The sequence below is a fragment of the Styela clava genome, chromosome 4, assembly GCF_964204865.1.
Source record: "Styela clava chromosome 4, kaStyClav1.hap1.2, whole genome shotgun sequence".
In the NCBI taxonomy this organism is placed as follows: Eukaryota; Metazoa; Chordata; class Ascidiacea; order Stolidobranchia; family Styelidae; genus Styela; species Styela clava.
In genome coordinates, this window is record NC_135253.1 from 19,207,628 (window position 1) to 19,230,175 (window position 22,548).

Consider the following 22,548-nt stretch of genomic DNA (forward strand, 5'->3'; position numbering starts at 1 on the left):
CTAATCCTAATTAAATATATATAAAAAATTCACTTGGTATATTTGTCCTTGGTCTTCCTTCTGTTTTTCATTTCTTCATCTTCATAGTCATATAACTGAAAAGCTAAATTTTTAATAAAACTAATCCTAATTAAATATATATATATAAATTTACTTGCTATATTTGTCCTTGGTCTTCCTTCTGTTCTTTATCCTCATAGTCCTATACCTGAAAAGCTATAACATTAATAAAACTAATCCTAATTAAATATATATAAAAAATTTACTTGGTATATTTGTCCTTGGTCTTCCTTCTGTTTTTCATTTCTTCATCTTCATAGTCCCATAACTGAAAGGCTATAACCTCAATAAAACTAACCCTAATTAAATATATATAAAAAAATTACTTGGTATATTTGTCCTTGGTTCTTCCTTCTGTTCTTCATTTCGTCATATTTATAGTCCTATAACTGAGAAGCTATAACATTAATGAAACTAATCCTAATTAAATCTATATAAAAAATTTACTTGGTTTATTTTTCCTTGGTTCTTCATCTTCATAGTCCTATAACTGAAAAGCTATAACATTAATAAAACTGAGCCTAATTAAATCTATATATAAAAAGATATAACATTAATAAAACTGAGCCTAATTAAATCTATATAAAAAATTTACTTGCTATATTTGTCCTTGGTCTTCCTTCTGTTCTTCATTTCTTCATATTCATAATCCTATAACTGAAAAGCTATAAAATTAATAAAACTTAGCCTAATTAAATCTATATGAAAAATTTACTTGGTATATTTGTCCTTGGTTCTTCCTTCTGTTCTTCATTTTTTCATCTTTATAGTCCTATAACTGAAAAGCTATTACATTAATCAAACTAATCCTAATTAAATCTATATAAAAAATTTACTTGGTATATTTGTCCTTGGTTCTTCCTTCTGTTCTTCATTTCTTCATCTTTATAGTCCTATAACTGAAAAGCTATAACATTAATAAAACTAATCATAAACAAATTTATATAAAAAATTTACTTGGTATATTTGTCCTTGGTTCTTCCTTCTGTTCTTCATTTCTTCATCTTTATAGTCCTATAACTGAAAAGCTAAAACATTAATAAAACTTAGCCTAATTAAATCTATATAAAAAATTTACTTGGTATATTTGTCCTTAGTTCTTCCTTCTGTTCTTCATTTCTTCATATTCATAATCCTATAACTGAAAAGCTATAACATTAATAAAACTAAGCCCAATTAAATCTATATAACAAATTTACTTGCTATATTTGCCCTTGGTCTTCCTTCTGTTCTTCATTTCTTCATCTTTATATTCCTATAACTGAAAAGCTATAACATTAATAAAACTAATCCTAATTAAATCTATATAAAAAATTTACTTGGTATATTTGTCCTTGGTTCTTCCTTCTGTTCTTCATTTCTTCATCTTTATAGTCCTATAACTGAAAAGCTAAAACATTAATAAAACTTAGCCTAATTGAATCTATATAAAAAATTTACTTGCTATATTTGCCCTTGGTCTTCCTTCTGTTCTTCATTTCTTCATCTTTATAGTCCTATAACTGAAAAGACATAACATTAATAAAACTAATCCTAATTAAATTTATATAAAAAATTTACTTGGTATATTTGTCCTTGGTTCTTTCTTCTGTTCTTCATTTCTTCATCTTTATAGTCCTATAACTGAAAAGCTAAAACATTAATAAAACTAATCCTAATTAAATCTATATAAAAAATTCACTTGGTATTTGTCCTTGGTTCTTCCTTCTGTTCTTCCTTCTGTTCTTCATCTTCATAATCATATAACTGAGAAGCTAAAACATTAATAAAACTAATCCTAATTAAATCTATCTAAAAAATTTACTTGGTATATTTATCCTTGGTTCTTCCTTCTTTTCTTCATTTCTCCATCTTCATAGTCATATAACTGAAAAGCTAAAACAATAATAAAACTAAGCCAAATTAAATCTATATAAAAAATTTACTTGCTATATTTTTCCTTGGTCTTCCTTCTGTTCTTCATATTCATAATCCTATAACTGAAAAGCTATAAAATTAATAAAACTTAGCCTAATTAAGTCTATATAAAAAATTTACTTGGTATATTTGTCCTTGGTTCTTCCTTCTGTTCTTCATCTTTTTAGTCCTATAACTGAAAAGCTATTACATTAATCAAACTAATCCTAATTAATTCTATATAAGAAAATTTACTTGGTATATTTGTCCTTGGTTCTTTCTTCTGTTCTTCATATCTTCATTTTTATAATCCTATAACTGAAAAGCTAAAACATTAATAAAACTAATCCTAATTAAATATATATAAAAAATTTACTTGGTATATTTGTCCTTGGTTCTTCCTTCTGTTCTTCATCTTTATAGTCCTATAACTGAAAAGCTATAACATTAATAAAACTAATCCTAATTAAATCTATATAAAAAATTTACTTGGTATATTTGACCTTGGTTCTTCCTTCTGTTCTTCATTTCTTCATCTTTATAGTCCTATAACTGAAAAGCTAAAACATTAATAAAACTTAGCCTAATTAAATCAATATAAAAAATTTACTTGGTATATTTGTCCTTGGTTCTTCCTTCTGTTCTTCATTTCTTCATATTCATAATCCTATAACTGAAAAGCTATAACATTAATAAAACTTAGCCGAATTAAATCTATATAAAAAATTTACTTGGTATATTGTCTTTGGTTCTTCCTTCTGTTCTTCATTTCTTCATCTTCATAGTCCTATAACTAAAAAGCTATAACATTAATAAAACTAAGCCTAATCAAATCTATGGAAAAATGTACTTGGTATATTTGTTCTTGGTTCCTTCTGTTTTTCATATCGTAATCTTTATAATTGTGCACCTGAAAAACTGGGATACAATATTAATAATAACTAGGCCTGGTGAAATCATTCTCACCCCTAATGATGGAAATGTCCTAATGGGTAAATCTCTCAAAAATAAAAAATAAATGAAAAAAATGTTTAAAAACAAAGAAACAAAAATGCCATGGCATGCCCTGTAACTTTTTGTTCTTTTGTTGCTCTCTTGATACTTGTTTCCTGTTGAAAATATCTCAAGAAAAATAGAATAGAAAATAATAATTATGACAAATGATAGCAGTATATAGAGGCTATTACAGAACAAGAGAGCTATGCTCAAATATATGGACACGTAGAGTCACATAATTTTGATGACGTCATAGCGAAAAAAGAAGTAATAGCCTTCTGGAGAAAATTTTTACCTTTAACCACTAAAAATTTCAAAGCAATTGGTCCAGTATTCGAAGAGAAAAGCGACTTTTTAAAAACGTGTCAAGCGGTACTGAGTTAGCAGTCAGGCAGCATCTTACCTGTACACTGTAGGCCATATACGGTAATTGATCACAGAACAGTTGTTCCCTTGCAAATTTTATGTTGTTTACACTTTAGGACAGATAATTGATCACAGAACAATTCTTCCCTTTCAAATTTTATGTTGTTTCCAGTAGACTCTCATCAAAATAAACAAATATAGTAGGCTACGCCTACAAGTGCTACAACGCTTGCATTACTGCACTGGTAGGACCGTGAAAGAATAAGTTACGGTAATTTCATTGTGGTAAGACACCGGTACCGGCACCAGTACCAGTATCGTACTTACGTACTGAGCTACCAGTACCGGTTAGCAGTCAGCCAGCATCTTACCTGTACACTGTAGGCCATATACGGTAATTGATCACAGAACAGTTGTTCCCTTGCAAATTTTATGTTATTTACACTTTAGGACAGATAATTGATCACAGAACAATTCTTCCCTTTCAAATTTTATGTTGTTTCCAGTAGACTCTCATCAAAATAAACAAATACCGTATAGTAGGCTACAAGTGCTACAACGCTTGCATTACTGCACTGGTAGGACCGTGAAAGAATAAGTTACGGTAATTTCATTGTGGTAAGACACCGGTACCGGCACCAGTACCAGTATCGTACTTACGTACTGAGCTACCAGTACCGAACCTGTAGGTCTGATATTCCGTTCCGCATACGATAGGCTATAAAACTTGCATTGCTGCATTGCAGCATTAGTAATACCGCGGAAGGAATAAGTCAATTTCACTGCGTTACGGCACCGGTATGGCAACTTACCAGTACCGACCTACAGTAGCTGTAGTACTGAGCAAGACAATCGATCGCGAAACCGCTTGAAATAAGTGTAAAACAGTGTTCCCATGAGTAAAAATAAATACCGCGAAATTTTGTATGAAATATCATATCTCATAGGATTCATATAAAATTTAAGAATAAACAAAAGTAATAGCCTTCTAGCGAAAAAATTAATCTTCAACCACTGAAAATTTCAAAGCAATTGGTCCAGTATTCGAAGAGAAAAGCGACTTTTTAAAAACGTGTCAAAGAACAAGAACAACAACAAGAACAACAAGAACAACAACAACATAATATTGAAACGATCGTTATGTCCACTACGTGTCCAAAAAGGATTCAATTTCAAATACGCAATACAAAAGTATACATAAAACAGTATTAGTATGATTGTACTTTAAAAATTAGCATATTCTACAAAAAATGAATAGAAAAAATATCCGTTTTCAAATCAAAATGTCTCTAATGACAAAACTATTTACGGTCTTGGTTGTTATGAAGCCTATTACAAAATTGCATAATTCTTTAGTGCTAATTGAATATAAATATCTCAATATGTCAATTTTTAGCTAACAGGTTGGTAACACACAAAACTATTATCGGATAAAAATAGCACTCACTATTCTCAGAGAAATCCCAATATTCTTAGCAAAATACCATAAGTGATAAACATTAATCAACAAAAATTAAAACATTGTGGATATATTTATTGAAAATCAAAATAAATATTGAATATGGGAAAGACAAAGAGTAGTTTTGGTATATCTGAATTTGTCTTATTTTCTTGAACTATAAGAAATTATGGTTAGTAAGAATGACGCCACCAAAAAGAGGCTTGTCAAACACTCTACATACTCGGATTCGTAAAATGCTTTGATTGTCATTTAAGTTCTGATTTGAAAGAAGGTACTGACATTCAACTGTATTGCCATGTTTACTGTCATAAATATTGAAATAAAAACGGATAATTTTGACCACCATTTGCCAGATTCTGTGGCCATTTATATTTTAGTATTGGCCGAACAAATATTGCTACTATGATTGCCATGCTGTGTATTCCCTCCCTTCATGGCCCCACCAATTCCCAGAACCCCCAACCCCCGCCCAACCCATGTATATGTGAGTGTAGTATATTTGTTTTTTTGTTTGTTTTTGGATGGAGATTCATCGACAGAAGAGACAAACCATGCCGGCCTGGTTTGTTTTCCGAAGACGATTCCAAACAAAGAACAAGTAGTGTTGATAAAGTACCGGTAATAGATTAGATTTGTGTGTTAGGTAGCATTGACAACCATGAATAGACTTTATTTAGTTCGTACTGATTACATACAAATGGTATCAAAATGAGTAAATAGGACAATAATGAGATATCATAGCATTATATTTTGAATGCTCATTCTTTATTAATAAGAAAAGTATTTGTATAATTAAGTTATATGACAAATAATTTGAATGACGCCACCTCCTTCATGCCAAATTATTAAAGTAATCACAGAAATGTATGTTTAGAATGCAATGGAGTGATGAAATGGAAAATTTAAAATACAAATTTAAACGATGTTTTGGTATAATAAATATATCCACTATTTAATTTTACATAAGACATAAACTATATATTCTTAATTTTTCATAAATATGGAATCAAATATAGAAATTGTATTGTAGCGTAATGAAGAATACAAAAAAAAAAATTGATGTGGTTTCTAAACAATGGTTCGATCAAGAATCTGTTTCCGTTTATTAAAATCACAAGAACATGATTGGTCGATCCATTTGTTCTTGCATATAAGATTAAAGCACGTATGCCATTGGGTATAGTCTAAAATAGTCTTATGACATTGGGTATATTTTAAAATAGTCTTATGGCATTGGGTATAGTATAAAATAGTCTTATGCCATTGGGTATATTTTAAAATAGTCTTATGGCATTGGGTATAGTATAAAATAGTCTTATGCCATTGGGTATAATTTAAAATAGTCTCATGGCATTGAATATAGTCTAAAATAGTCTCATGCCATTGGGTATAGTCTAAAATAGTCTTATGACATTGGATACATTTTAAAATAGTCTCATGGCATTGAATATAGTCTAAAATAGTCTTATGGCATTGAGTCTCATGTCATTGGGTATATTTTAAAATAGTCTCATGGCAATGGATATAGTCTAAAATAGTCTCATGGCAATGGATATAGTCTAAAATAGTCTCATGGCAATGGGTATAGGCTAAAATAGTCTCATGCCATTTGGATATAGGCTAAAACAGTGTCATGTCATTGGGTATAGGCTAAAATAGTCTCATGCCATTTGGGTATAGGCTAAAATAGTCTCATGGCAATGGATATAGTCTAAAATAGTCTCATGCCATTGGGTATAGTCTAAAATAGTCTTATGGCAATGGATATAGTCTAAAATAGTCTCATGGCAATGGATATAGTCTAAAATAGTCTCATGCCATTGGGTATAGTCTAAAATAGTCCCATGCCATTGGGTATAGTATCTAATATGGTCTCATGCCATTGGGTATAGTCTAAAATAGTCTTATGGCATTGGGTATAGTATCTAAAATGGTCTCATGCCATTGGGTATAGTCTAAAATAGTCTCATGGCATTGGGTATATTTTAAAATAGTCTTATGGCATTGGGTATAGTATAAAATAGTCTTATGCCATTGGGTATATTTTAAAATAGTCTTATGGCATTGGGTATAGTATAAAATAGTCTTATGCCATTAGGTATAATTTAAAATAGTCTCATGGCATTGAATATAGTCTAAAATAGTCTCATGCCATTGGGTATAGTCTAAAATAGTCTTCTGACATTGGGTATATTTTAAAATAGTCTCATGGCATTGAATATAGTCTAAAATAGTCTCATGCCATTGGGTATAATCTAAAATAGTCTTATGGCATTGAGTCTCATGTCATTGGGTATATTTTAAAATAGTCTCATGGCAATGGATATAGTCTAAAATAGTCTCATGGCATTGGGTATAGTCTAAAATAGTCTTATGGCATTGGGTATAGTATCTAAAATGGTCTCATGCCATTGGGTATAGTCTAAAATAGTCCCATGGCATTGGGTATAGTCTAAAATAGTCTCATGGCATTGGGTATAGTCCAAAATAGTCTTATGACATTGGGTATATTTTAAAATTGTCTCATGGCATTGAATATAGTCTAAAATAGTCTCATGCCATTGGGTATAATCTAAAATAGTCTTATGGCATTGAGTCTCATGTCATTGGGTATATTTTAAAATAGTCTCATGGCAATGGATATAGTCTAAAATAGTCTCATGGCATTGGGTATAGTCTAAAATAGTCTTATGGCATTGGGTATAGTATCTAAAATGGTCTCATGCAATTGGGTATAGTCTAAAATAGTCTCATGGCATTGGGTATAGTCTAAAATAGTCTCATGGCATTGGGTATAGTCTAAAATAGTCTTATGGCATTGGGTATAGTATCTAAAATGGTCTCATGCCATTGGGTATAGTCTAAAATAGTCTCATGGCATTGGATATAGTCTAAAATAGTCTCATGGCATTGGGTATAGTCTAAAATAGTCTTATGGCATTGGGTATAGTATATAAAATGGTCTCATGCCATTGGGTATAGTCTAAAATAGTCTCAAGTGCAGCTCAATGCATTTGTTTGCAAGTAGTTCTCAGACATGTTTGATAAAACTCTCTTTCAGATTTGAATACTCCAGTTTTACCTCTTTTTATGATTTCAGATTCCAAGTTCTTTAATTGAGAAAACCTGTAGAAAAAAATATACAATTAATCATAATGTCTATGATACGATATTCTTTTTTGCATTCATATAATTAAGGAAATAAATCTTAGTAGTTGTATGAGAAGATCTTTCTAATTGTGACACGAAATAGGGTATTGATTGATCCCAGGTGATATAATTCCAATTTTTTTCAAGGTTTGCAGTGAAAATGGTGTAACGTGCTCAGACAATGGACTTACAAGCAGGGGTCGGCAACCTTTTGTCGCTCGCAGACTAAAATTAGGGGTTGCAAGTCATTTGCGCGCCGCACATGGTTTTGGAAAGTTAAAAACTTTTTCACACAGATCAGAAGTTATATTTTAAGCAGTACTTGAAGAAAAAAAATTTACATATGACTTGTTTGAGTTTTATAAGAAGAAGATACTTTTTATAATAAAAATCAAGCAGTGATACATCTCCCGAATAGAATATCGATTTATTTAATCATTGCATTGCATCTCAAAAAAATCCAAGTGAATATTTTCTGCGCCATCAAACTCTTTGCACTTAGCATCAACTTTTTGCGTTTTGTTGATATTTGTCTATTTATAATTGAATTATAGTCTCATTAAACGAGGAATTGTGAATTATGTACTTGTTAGGTTTTATTATGATTTAGTTTACACGTGTTTACAATAAATTTTGTAACATAAAGAATAAAAGCGTCAAAACAGTTGTTATGTTACTATGATTCAGTGACACGTCGCGGGTCGGATTATATTACACTGCGGGCGGTATCTGGCCCGCGGGCCGTAGGTTGCCGACCCCCGACTTACAGCATAACATTCAATGCAATTTTATGAATTCGTATGGGTTAGTAAATATGACCCAATAATGATTTGCTTTTATTTCGCATTTGTTATGCTGATGAAAACGGTATAGATATCCATTTTAACAAATTCATTACATCAGTGATTCCAACATTTCTACCCCCGCAAACTGACAACACCAAATAAAATAAACTCGAGTACCGGCATCAGAATATTGAAATATTAATAATGATTTCAAGATAACGTAAGCATGTAAGTGAAACGGGCATAACTTATACATCGTCTCATCTTATTGTTTCTCACTTTTTTTACTGCGTGAAATTACAAAATTTGACACTAAAACATGTTAATCAACTTTACGTTACTTGATTTGATCTCACAGATGAAATGTTAAATGTCTTACGGATAAAAATATTAAATTCAAAAATTTAATTTTGATTGGTCTCATTATCGGGTCTTGCATGTTTCACAAATACATCGAACATTCTGAAACTAAATTTGTACAACCCTAGCGTCATCGAATATCGGCGTAATAAAAATCGAAACACATAAATAGCATTGTGACAAAAAGTCGTAAAAACGAATTGTTTTTGACTCGATTTTTTGAATAATGACTCGTTTCCTAGAATTTTTCCACTAACCATATAAACTTTCTTATGTTTCATAGTCATGTCATATCCATGTTTTTTTCTCGCAAACTCATAGGGCATTTTTATTGGAGTTGGCTATGATGACTATCTTGCGACAGAGTTTGGAATTAAATATGAAAAAATTATACTTTAGTTATCAGATTTTTCACGCATTAGAATGATATAAATAAAAGTTCGCATTTAATGGCTATTGAACAAATCTGGGTCGAGCATTTCAAACTAATTTGATGCATTTGTAATCCAAACTTATAGGTGAATCAAAATACTTTCTTACTATTATTATATACTTTCTCGAGTCGAAAGTCGCAAAATGCTTTGACCCCCTGAATTGTCGACTGACCGACATACGGACTGCGCATTCTGAGAAGTCAGATTTACAAACATGAAACCCAAAACAACGACTTCCAAAGAGCGAAGCAAGTTCAGTACTCAAAAGGCTCATTGAGATTAGGGCAGTTTGAACGTTTACGCAAGTTGCAACAAATTGTTGTGGTCAAATGCTTGTTCGGTAAGGGCGAATGTTTATAATTGAGAGGTAAAAGCGAAACTTTTTGAATAGATTTCGAATTCCTTGATATATTTAAAAAAAAAAAGATTCGAGAGATGATTTAAAAACTGGCAATTGAGGTTAGGCAATGGGAGAGCAGTTTAAAAAAATTAATATTAAGAGATACAAAAGCTAAATGAGATTTGGTTCCAGTCTGTCAGTTAATTTTGTCTATATCTAATCTAAAATAAGATTAAACAGCAAATATTTGGAAATGAATCCAGGCGATTTTTCTCGAAAACATCTATAAACTAGATAACTCTTTCCACACTTGAAAAAAGTAATAGCTTCAAATAGGACACTTTTCGACTCAACATAGTTCTTGGGCGTCACGAAACCGCCAGAAGAAGACTTGGAAAATGGATATCGAATTGCTAACACTTCCATTAAAGATAATTTGTATAAAAGTAGTCGAGAAAAGAATCTAGCAGCAAATTTCTCACCGATTTTTTTTTAATTTGGTGTGACAATAAATTTGAAAAACAGTTTCTAGAAATTTATGCGTTTTAAGTCATAACTTGCAAGGACCCCTAATAATGCCTCAAGATCAATAACAAGAAGACACTATTTTGTGCCTGCAAATAATAGAAAGCCTAAGTTAATTTAAGATGCGGCCGCAGTTTTATCCAGGTATTGATATCTGGCCCGCCTGCGAAAAAGGTGCACACCCCTGATTTAAAGACATGATTCAAACAAATTTCACAATTCTCACAAGTTTCATGGAAATTTCCGTTTTTCTCCGATTTTTTTCAAAACGTGGTGTTTTTCTCCAATTTAACACTTTTTGCATTAGTCACAAAATTCCTTTGTACAAATTCATAATACACATCATTTAAGATTAAAAAATAAATATATCACATGAAAAGAAATTGATGTTTGCGATCGGGACGCGTTAATTGGTTCGGGTGCATTGTAAACTGACGCTAATGATCTCGGCATTCAATTAGAAAACTCATAGCACAACGTCGTATTTTGTATTTTACATATTCCAAAATTCACTAATTTTTAAATTTCTTTCTAATTGCATGTAATATTAAAAATGTCAATATAAAATTTTGGCAGCGAAATATCCGAATTAACTAGTTTTGCTGAAATAGCTAAAAACAAGTCAGAATACCGTTTATACTCGCGAGAGTGGGGACGTACATGGCTCATAGTTCAGATACACCTAATTTTAAAACATTTTTGATCATATAAAAGCTAAATATATCGGAAATATCGGTATACATTTAGCCGATACCGATACAATACTAATGTCAAAAAATCGGCCGATACTGCCGATACCGATACATCGGTACATCTCCACATCAGACTATAGGACACCATAGAGAATATTGCTCTAGGAAACGGGTTATTCAGAATGATTGTTGCTATCTTTTAACGCCAAATTACGGTTTTGTTGGGCAGAATAGTTAAATCGATGGGGCGATTGTACGAAATTGAAATGGTCTGGTTTCTACATACTTTGCCATTGAAAATTTATATGTGCGCATTGGTGCTTAGACAGAAGAAAACGAACGAAGGAAAGCAGTCTTACTGCTACAATATAAGTTCATACCTAATATACAAAAAGAATAATTTGTCGCAGGTTTCGCCCAAAATTTACAAACGATTCATCCATCTATGGCCACAAATTTTAAGAGATGAGTTACATGAGCGAGTAGAAACCATAATATGAAAACACAATAATTATTTGCAGAGAGATATACAGAAAAAGTCTGTAAATTGTTACAATAAAATATGTGTGCCATATCACGAATTTCAAATTAAACATATCTACAAGAGAATTTTCACATGAGTAAAAAAATGGGTAAATAAAAGATTTCGTAAAATTATTTCAGAGGACCTTTATCGAACCCCCGGATACAGCTCCCTCAAACGCTATGGTTACAATCGAACCCAAGGTAAAAAAAAACACCGCTATAGACAGTGTCGTACTCATTACATCATATTCACTGGTTAATAGTACAGTTAGTGAGTTGTTCAGAATGATTGTTTTTATCTTTTACCGTTAAATTACGTTTTGTTGGTGAGAATAAGTAATAAAGTAATAAGTTCTAATCGTAAATTTTTAGGACAAAATAAATATAATTATTTGCGGAGAGATATACAGAAAAATTCTGCAGCTACGTTATTTATGAGCACAATCTATAGTCATAAAACAACGTTAATTTGGACGTAGTTTGTTTAATTTAGCACACATTACATCTTTTTACCGGAGTAAGACTTCTGTCGTGACTTCGCTAAACAACTTTTTTTTATTTTATATTATTAAATAACCTTCGTTGTTTGCAAGGTACAAACGAATAAAAATCGAAAACTATGTAACACGTAGTAATGGGTTCAAGAGCACTGTTTCAGTGTATTAGATCGGGATCTTTTGTACCAAACCCCTGACACCAATGCAAAAATGTGATATTCGATAAAACCACTTGCGCCAAGTTTTGAAAATAAGTAATTGTCTAGTTAGTGTAAATTTATATTTCCAGCGGAATCTGCATTTCTAACGCAAACTCTGACAGAATAATTACAAATTTATTATTCTGAACGATAGCGGGGGTGTTTTGTTTCTACCGGGGAAGTGGGTGTGCCAAAGATCCTGAATATGCAAATGAAATTGAGGAAATCAAAAAATTTTGATTACATACTTGCTTTGCTGGCCAGACTCGATAGGCTCTCATCTTGCTCAGTGATGAATACCAGACAAATGACCACGACGAAATTCTTTTGATGAAATTGATGTACTGTCTTTCTAACGTTCAAGCAGTCTCTTAAATGGCTGAAAACTATTGTATTTTTAGTTCATTCTAAAATTATCAGAAGTGTATTTAGCTTAGGATTGCGACTCAAAAAGAGTGAAAAGTTCTAATCTTAAATTGTCATAATAAATAATTTCAAATTGGAATTAATTGGAACTCTTATTGTGCCTAATCACTAATACCAAATTAAACAGTAAAAAAGTAAAAAACTACATAATGGAAAGACTTCATGGCATAAAACTATTCCAGAGGACCTTCACAGAACACCTGGAACAGATCGACGGTTTAATCAAACCCAGTTTAATAGACACCGTTATAGACAGTGTCGTGCTCAATACGCCATATTCATTCGTTGTTGCTCCAGTCAAGGATATGTTGGGCAGAATAGTCTGAAGTGCGATTCTACAAAATGAAAACGGCCTGGTTCTAACAGACTTTACATAGAAAATTTATAGGCGCGCGTTGTTGCTTAAACTATAGAAAAGACGAACAAAAAAAACGCAATTTTTCTGCTATAAGATAAGCATATACTCAATATATAAGAATCAAATTTGAAGCAGATTTCCAAAAAAATTACAATACTACAGAAGTCACTCGGACAGTCCCCGAGCTTGTAATAGAACTAAAATAGGGGTATTTGAACAATATTATGGTCTAACCCCAACCTGGTACACATACTACGTTCTGGTGTCCGCCATATCGCTACACATACTTCGGGAGTACCGAAAACTCTACGGCTACGTTATTCGCTAATTTCTAAGCAAAAGCCATAGTTATAAATCAACGTCAATTTTTACGTTTTTGTTAGCAGTAATTTAGCACACATAATATCTCGTGACAAGAGTTAGACTTGTGTCATGATTTCACTAAATAACTCCTTTTTCCAATTTATAATATTAAATAACCTTTGTTATTTACAAAAACTTCTACACTAAAGCAAAAATGTGAGACTCAATAAAAACAAATAGGTGAATTTTTGAATTAGTAACTATCTAGTTAGGGTTAAAAACAAATTGAAATTTTTTAATTTCCATCGCAATCTATAGGGGTTGTGCAAAAGATCCTTAGATTGAACCTAAATATGCAAACTATATTGAAAGAATCAAAAGATTTCGATTACATACTTGATTTTCTGACCAGACTCGATAGGCTTCTATCTCAATCAGTGATGAATACCGGGCAAATGACGAGGCAATTCTTTTGATGAAATGATGTACTGTCTTGCTAACTTTCAATCAGTGTTGGGGAAAGCTGAAAATAAATTTATTTTTAGTTTATTCTCAAATTATCAGTGGCGTATCTAGGGTATGACAGCTATACCTCCTACCATTGACGACTTAGGATTGCGGTGCAAAAAGAGTGAAAAGTTTTAATCCTAAATTGTTACAAAAAATAATTCCTGCCTTATCACGAATTCAAAATTACGGTAAGCAGCTAAACGTGGAAGTTTGCATATCTGCAGTGGAATATAGTAAATTTTACATAAGTAAAAAGCTGGGTAAAAGAAAGATTTCGTAAAATTATTTCAGAGGACCTTCAGGTTCGGTTTAATCAAATCCAGTTTAAAAAACCTCAAATCGTAAATTAATAAAATAAATAATTTTAAATTAGATATAATTGAAACTCTTATTGTGACTAATCACTAATTCCAAATTAAATAGCTAAACGTGGAAGTTTGGATGACTGCGGTGGAATATAGAAAATTTTACATAAGTAAAAAACCAGGTAATGGAAAGACTTCATGGCATGAAATTATTTCAGAGGACCTTCATAGAACACCTGGAACAGATCGACCTCAGGGGTTCGATTTAATTAAACCCAGTTTATTAAACATCGTTATAGACAGTGTCGTGCTCATTACGCCATATTCACGGGTTATTGGCTTCAGTTGGAGGGTTGTTTAGAATGATTGTTCCTACCTTTTCAACGCTAAATTACGGGTATGTGGGGCAAAAGAGTCAACTCTAAAGTGCGATTCGACGAAATAAAATGGTCTGGCTCTAACAGTTTTGGCCTTAAATAATTATGAGCGCGCATTGGGACTCAAACTGGCGAAAAGAGGAACGAAGAAATGCAATTTATCTGCTATAAGTTAAGCTTATACTGAATATACAAAAAAGATAATTTGTCGCAGATTTCCTCAAAAATTACCTGCTTGGAGTGATCTTTTAGTGCAGTTATATTCAACCGGATATACTATAAATAAACAGGTGTATACCAAGATATATCCAGGCTATACAAATAGCAATTGGCATACGATGGTACACTAGAGCTATAGCCTGATTCAAACAATCAAATTTCCCGGCCCGTTTTGTGTTTTTGAACGCGCACAGGTCCCGTTCAACATCGGGCTTGTCTGTCCACGCCTCGAAATTTCCGAGTACAAGCTATAGTCACAAATCAAAGTCAGTTTTTCCCTTTTACACATAATATTTTGTGACCAGCGTAAGACTTCTATTATGACTCCACCAAACAACTTTTTCTGCGCTATTTTATTAAATAATCTTTGTTATTTGCGAAGTATATACGATGGAAATAAAAATTGAACAAGGTGTAACATGTAGTAAAAGGGCGAACAGCGCATTTTAGAATATTAGATTGGAATATGATTGGAAGCACTCGACAATAATGCAAAAATGGGCGCTCCTGAAGTATGCGTACCAAGATGGCGGACACCATAGTATGTGTACCAGGTTAGAGTTAGGCCATAAGTTTAGGTACAAATACTACGGGAATCACATGGCTAGTCCCAGAACTCTTAAAAGAACTAAAATAAGGAAAATTGCAATAAAATCATAGCCTAACCCTAACCTGGTACACATACTACGTTCCGGTGTCCGCCATGGTACGTGTACTTCAGGAGTACCCCAAAATATGAGATTTGGTAAAAACGCCTTCGCCAAGTTTTAAAATAACAAATCAGTAACTAGTTAGGGTCAGGAACGATTTTAAAATTTGAATTCCTAGCGCAATCTTCATTCTCGACCCAAACCTTAAGCGAGTAGTTAATAATTTCCTTATTTTAAGGGTTTGTGTGAGTGTTTTGTTTTTGACCGGGGAAATTGTTCAACCAACCAACGATCCTTACATTGAACTTGATTATACAATTAAAATTAAAAGATTTCGATTACATACTTGCTTTGCTGGTCAGACGCGATAGGCTTCTATCTTACTGAGACGAATTTCTCTTATTGATGAAGTAGTATACTGCCTTGTCAACTTTCATCAAGTGTTCAAGAAAGCTGAAAATAAATGTATGGGACATGATCGTCGTATTTTCACCAAAATAATAACGTACGAGTATCTCAATTCGACAACAGCCCTTCGAAATTGTGATTCAACCATCAAGGGGTCGCATTTTTTAACTTTTGCGTGGATACATCCCTGCAAATAATTCAGAGGTTTTCCCTAAATTTATGAAATATTACTTTTTTGGAATGATTAGTACGTACATTGCGTTGCACCTCATCTTGTAAATGACGAGTAAACTATTAACAATTATGTTATAATTCACCTTCTTATGAGAATCCTCTCTACAGTCACAGATATCTGCAGATATTTAATTTCATAAGATACTACTAGCAGTTTTCGAATTATATAACGGGGTACAATTATTACGACAAGAAACTGTCCAATGACGCTTTTATAACTGTTTATGGAATATATGACTTATTACTTCTGTTAAGTATGTGGAATTACCATGTTGATTACGGGAATCCATGGATGTCGAAAAGTCAAATAAAATGTATGAATATTACCTGTAGATTTTCCCTCGGTTTCGTTACATCGTGTCTTCGCATCTCCAATTTCAACATCAACAACAGTTCTGCACCTGAAAAGTTAAAATATTAAGAATAAACTGTTGCAGAAATTTCTAATGCGGGAATGGGAATACATCTATCCACAATAACTAATATATAAAAGTAAAAAAGCCAAGTATATATAGGACTTATATCGGGCGCGACTTAAAAAGTGTGAGAATCACTGAATTCTAGGATATATATAATATGCGAGGACTCCTGAGAAAATATCGAATATCTGATGAATGAAACCACAGAGCTATTGTATTACCTTCGTATCTTTCGCTAACTCGTCAATTTAGAATGAGTCTCAGGTATGTTTAGATTTTTAGTTCATATTGAAAATAATAGGAAATTGTGATTTCAACCAAAAGATTAAGAAATCAGTTTATGAAAAGCAATACGTACAAAAATTGAGATAGTAAGCAACAACACTAACCAAATCAATAAAAAATATAGAATTTTACGGAAACCATATAACAGCTTTACAAACACTTGTTAATATTTAGCTCACCTGAATATTGTTCCAAAGAGACAAACTGATAAAGAGTAATATTCCAGCACCAACCACACACAAAATCGACCGCACTCCATCATGTAAATTTGCTACTGAGGCGTTGTCGCTTGTGCTTTCCGCGCGAGGACTGGACGAAAACGCTAATTAGTCCTTTGTAATTAAACGTTTTTAATTAGTCCCGTTATTCCAGGATCCAACAACCCTGGATCGCTACGATCAGATCACGCTTCTCACACGTGATCACAAAACATAAACAATGCAAATGACATTTGGTATTTGCTTAATATTACTTGTGATTGTTTGAATGCCCAATTTACACTAATTTCTCCGTCCAAACCAAACGTTGGAGACATAACATACATAGCAATATAATCGAGTTACATGTGAAAGTCCTGTTTAATTTCTCAGACCGATGTTAACAATTGATAAAGACTCGATTTAGCGCAGAGCTATACCAAATAAGGGGGTTGCGACACCGCAGGTGAGACGCAGCAACGGGGTTTCGGGGTTTCAACGAATACTCGAATTTCACACACAGAGTACTACCGGACTAACTAATGTAAATTTCATACTTTTGATTCAAAACGGAACTAATAAAACGTATAAATCCCACTATTTTAAAACATTGCATAGAATCAGAGAAGAGCTGGGCTGACATCGAACTGTAAAAGTTTTGGAAGCCCAGATTCAGCAAACTCTTAAATCGTCAAATCCCAAAGTTTTGAACGGTTGAAACCATGGGTGCAACCAGAACCTCATAAGGGGAGCGAATTTTGTGCAAGGTATAAAACAGGGGTGGTTACCTTTTTTCGGCTTGCGTGCTAAAATCGACTAAATTTAATTATAAATTTTTTCGGGTGCCGACAAAAATTAAAGACAATGCTTTGCTACCTTAATGCAAAAATAGACAATAATAAACCCTTTAAACATGCATAGACAGATTCACTATTCGGAAAAATATCAGTCCGACAAATATATGTGATTACTTTTCTTATTCTATATATACCGTGTTTCCCCGAAAATAAGACTGAGTCTTATTTCAATTTTCTTCCAAAAAATAACACTAGGGCTTATTTTCGGAGGATGTCTTATATTTTCATTCATCACAAACAAAATTACAAAGTGAAATTGCAAGATTTTTCAATATATATAAAAAGAAAACCTATATATATTTACCTCTAAATAACACGTTTTTATTCGAAATAACTGCAAAACCTGGATTATTAATCATTTAAGACGTGTAAGAGAGATTCCTTGCTATCGACTAGGTAAACAAATTCGCGTTATTGAGTAGGTTGAGTATTTAAAGGGGAGGGCCTATTTTAAAAATTCAGTCTAGGTCTCATTTTTAGGGTAGGTCTTATTTTCGGGAAGACACGGTATAAGTGAGACTTCTACTGCTGCATTACCGCTGATAGAGATTGGACATTGGAATTATATTTTGTAACTATTAAAGAAATACACGACATACTGCTTTTATGCTTTAGGCTACTTCTGTTACCAGACTAAATAAAGTTTATAGCTGAGAACAGAGATCCACAAGTTTATGTAGAATAAAACACGGACAGAAATGCAGTTGCAAAGTTTTTAGGCCACGGAATATTTTCGGGATTGGCATCCCAATCGCGCCGCTACAGTTCGTTTTCTGCACTTCTCTCTTGTATTTCCTTCTCTGATAGATTATATTTCTTTCAAAATCAATTTATAACAGTGAGTTAGCAAGTAACTCTAATCAACATGAGCTGTAAAACTCAAGCAGAAACATCACACAAAAACAGAGGGAAAATGGTGGCATAGACGAACTATTTTATACAAATCAGTCGACGAAATTTGTCGACAGCTCACTCAGTTGCTATGTCATAATATATTTCTTTGTAACCATATGTCATGAAAGGACTAAAAGAGTTTAAATAAATAACGGATTGTTTACAAACGATAATAAATAAACAAAAACCTAGTTTGATCAGATAATTCAGAGTCTTGAAACTTTTTATCTGAGGGAGGATGATCTCGTTTCCGTGTCCTCATTCACGTGCCAAATAACTTCATCGCCCCCGGCGCCATGAAAAAAAATGCAAAATCAAAAACGTATATATTACAGACCAAATAAACAAAAAAAAATCATAGTTTAATAGTGTTTTAACGAGATGAATGAGCTTGGTCGTCTTCAGCGAGTTTTTTTAATATTTGGTGACATTTTCGTCATACGCAATCTCAAATCACCCCTGACGGGAAGGCGATTTCGTTGTTTTGATAGTAAGAGTGTCACAGATGAAAACTCCTTTTCAATCATATAACAGGTCGGAAATAAAAAAAAAATCCAGGGTTCTGCTTCAACACAAATCGTCGGGTTCATGCTTGATCCGTTTTGTCGCCATGATTCAGTGAAGCTTCGCGGGCCGGATTATTTTACTCAGTGGGCGCAGGTTGTCGACCCCTGGGCTACTCAAATTACCTTGCGCCGTGGAATCCTTTCACGTGTGATAACGCCCACAGCGTTCAAACCTGCATTGATTAGCGTATATTTTTCATCATAATCTGGGGAAATGTGACGTATGGTCTAAGAATGAATAGAAAGACACATCCCAGGCGCAATTTACTGCGTTTCATCTTTACTGGCTGCGGTAGCACCTTCACCTGTCGCGGAGCTTTTAAGACAAAATTTACGGTGTTTACATGACGCCGCGACAATTTCAAACTGAGATGTTTTGGGGCTCACGAAGTATGCGAACCAAGATGGCGGACATCGGAATGTAATATGTGTACTAGATTTTGGGTTAGGCCATAATTTTAGCTATAAATACTACGGGAGGCTCTTGGCTAGTCTTCAAACTGATAATAGGACTAAAATAGGAAAAATTGGAAAAAAATTATCGCCTAACCCTAACCTGTTACCCATGTTACGTTCCGATGTCCGCCATCTTGGTTCGCATACTTCGGGAGCACCGATGTTTTACATATTAAGAAACAGTAAACCATAGATCAGACGGTCAGTTGGCACAGGAGACAGAAAAGATCAAATTGATGAACCTTCTTCCGGTCTTATTATTCTTCCATTCAGAGTCAGAAATTTGGTTTGCAGATTTACAGTGGTTCAATGTAATTTTTGCGGGGCAGTCTAGTCGTGGGCTGCCAAGCGTGGCGTCGTTAATTAAGTAATATTCTAATTAACCCGATCCTTGTCAGTAGCGGTGGCGCAGGGGGAGCGTAGGGTCATGGTCAAACATCAGGCCAGGGGTTCGAATCCCACAAGGTAGACTGAGAGCCAGGAGTTATATAGTTAAGCAGTAAGGAGGGATAGCGGAGGAAGTACAAGTGGGAGAGTGCAGGAAAGGCAGTCGACGAGCCAGTGAAAGCCAGCCAACAGAGAGTGCAGCTGAGAGTATAGGCAGTCGGCGAGCAAGTAAGTCCAATATGGGGCGCGGAGGAGAAAGGCAGTCGGGTGAGCAAGTTAGACGAGCTGAGGAGTTATACGGATGTGGCCGTGGAGGAGGAAAAGGCAATCATCGGCGGTCAAGTGAGACCATATGGGGCGTGGAGAAGGAAAGAAAGGCAGTCCGGTGAGCAAGTGAGACCCAGCAAGTAGAGTTGTGTAGAGTAGATTACAGTAGAGTGTGAGTTGCAGCCAGCAAGTAGACCGCTGAGCTGCAAACAAATCAGCTAGCAACATCCACAGTGTGTGCAAGTGAAAGTGCAGCAAGCAGTCTGTAAACCGCTGAGGATGGGGGCGTGGAGCAGGAAAGGCGGGGAGAGTTAGTTACCCAAAAGCAAGCAAAAGCTGAGCTGTAAGAATGGGCCGCAGCGAGACAATTGGGGCGTGGAGGAGGAGGAAAGGCAAGTCAGCCCGATAAAGCACAATAGTAAATTCTAGGAAGGAGTGCAGAAAGTAAAGGGCAAGTCAGCCCGATAAGTAAAGACCAGGAAGGAGTGCAGCAAGTAAAGACAGCTGGGCTGTAAAGAGATGGGTTGTGGGTCGGCGAGACACATCCACAGTGTGTGGAAGTGCAGCAAGCAAGTAAACCGCTGAGCTATCGAGACACATCCACAGTGTGTGGAAGGGAAGCAAGCAAGTAAATGAGAATGGGGACGTGGAGGAGAATACGCAGTCGGCGAGCAAGCGAGACTTGCAGCTGAGCACCAAAGACCAAAGCTGCAAGGATGGTCGTAGCGAGCAAGAAGAAAGGCAGTCGGCGGGCAAGTTCCAAATGCGTGGGGGAGGGAGAAAGTCAGGCAGTGCGGTGAGCAAGTCTCAGACAGACACCCTGAGCTTGTTGAGCTTAAGTGAAAACACCACCGTGGAGCAAGAAAGGGAGGAGATAGAAGAGTGCTGAGATGTAAGAAGAATAGGGCCGTCAAGCAGTCCGCGGTGAAGAGAGAGTGCAGCAGCATTAGACAGCTGAGCTGTACGGATGGGGCCGTGAAGGAAGGAAGACGCAGTCGGCGAGCGCGTGGAGAAGGAAAAAAGAGTCTGAGTGCAGCAAATAGAGACCGCTGAGCTGTAAAGAATGGGGTTGTTGGTTGGTTTTTGAAAAAGGAAAATAAAGCATTTGAGGTTCAACGATTGACACTGGGCGTTAGGGAAATTAAAAAGGAAATTAAAAAGAAAAAAAAAAAAAAGGGCCGTAGCCACCAAGAAATGGCAGGCGAGCATAGTATTTGAAAAAGGGAAACAAAGCACTGAGGTTATAAACGTTTGCCGGCTCGAATATTTACACTGGGCGGCGTTGAATGCTGCTGCCACAAGAGACTTAAGTTTTATATCAAAAACACATATATATATATATATATATAAATTTTTATCAAATAAAATTACGTTTACAATTATTTTGGCATAGAAGTGTTCATGAAAGGGATTCTTTGATATCCGAAGAGTTAGAATTTGAAACTACTCGATACATTAGTGTAGAAAATGCTATCGCCGCCAATTGACAGAGAACGAATTAGTTGCGGATTATTTTCAAGTGTTCAGGGTTATATCAAACGGGCACGCGGCGATATTAAAGAGGTATCACTATGGACGTGCAAAACATTAATTAGTTTCTGATAATAAAGCCCTTTATACATTATAACATTAAATACAGCAGTCACCTTAATTTGAGAAAATAAAAAATTTGATCTAGTGAGATTTGTTGAAAAATTTAGTCAATAAAGTTACGGCGTGTAACAATAATTTGTGTTTTTTATTTTTAGTTAATAATGCACGGTTCGTGTGAGGCTATTTTATGAGCAGGATTTTATTATTAAGTCAGTTTTCAGGCTCGCATAGCCGTCTGTTTTAATTAAGAAGTCTTGCTGGCAGCTCTTGTCTTAACGAGAGTTTATTACTTATTATATTTACGTAAGGATTACAAATTTTAACATAAATTTTATGAAAACTAACAAAGATCTTAAAGCGACAAAATCACAATAAAAATTTAAATACCAGAAAGACTGATTTCTTTTGTTTTTTGTTAAATAATTAAATTTCCTTAGCACAAATTGTACATTTCCCCTTTTTTAGTTATTTTGCATTTATGCGTCGAAGAGTCAACAATTCACAAGTTTCTTTGATTATGATAAAATTATTTAGTTTGTGAACATCACG

At 34.1% G+C, this 22,548-nt stretch overlaps 1 long non-coding RNA gene across 2 annotated transcripts; it reads right to left on the reverse strand.

Annotated features, from left to right (window-relative positions):
- Positions 1-6,336: 6,336 nt before the first annotated feature.
- On the reverse strand, positions 6,337-17,096 carry LOC144422067 (uncharacterized). 2 transcript variants are annotated; one of them, XR_013475135.1, is made up of 6 exons: positions 16,962-17,096; positions 16,406-16,479; positions 15,783-15,889; positions 13,772-13,898; positions 12,537-12,674; positions 6,382-7,906 (listed from the first exon to the last, which is right to left on the reverse strand). It is a non-coding gene; the product is annotated as an uncharacterized LOC144422067 (long non-coding RNA). The 2 variants fall into 2 exon arrangements; XR_013475134.1 differs by lacking the exon at positions 15,783-15,889 and having other exon boundaries at positions 6,337-7,906.
- Positions 17,097-22,548: the final 5,452 nt, after the last annotated feature.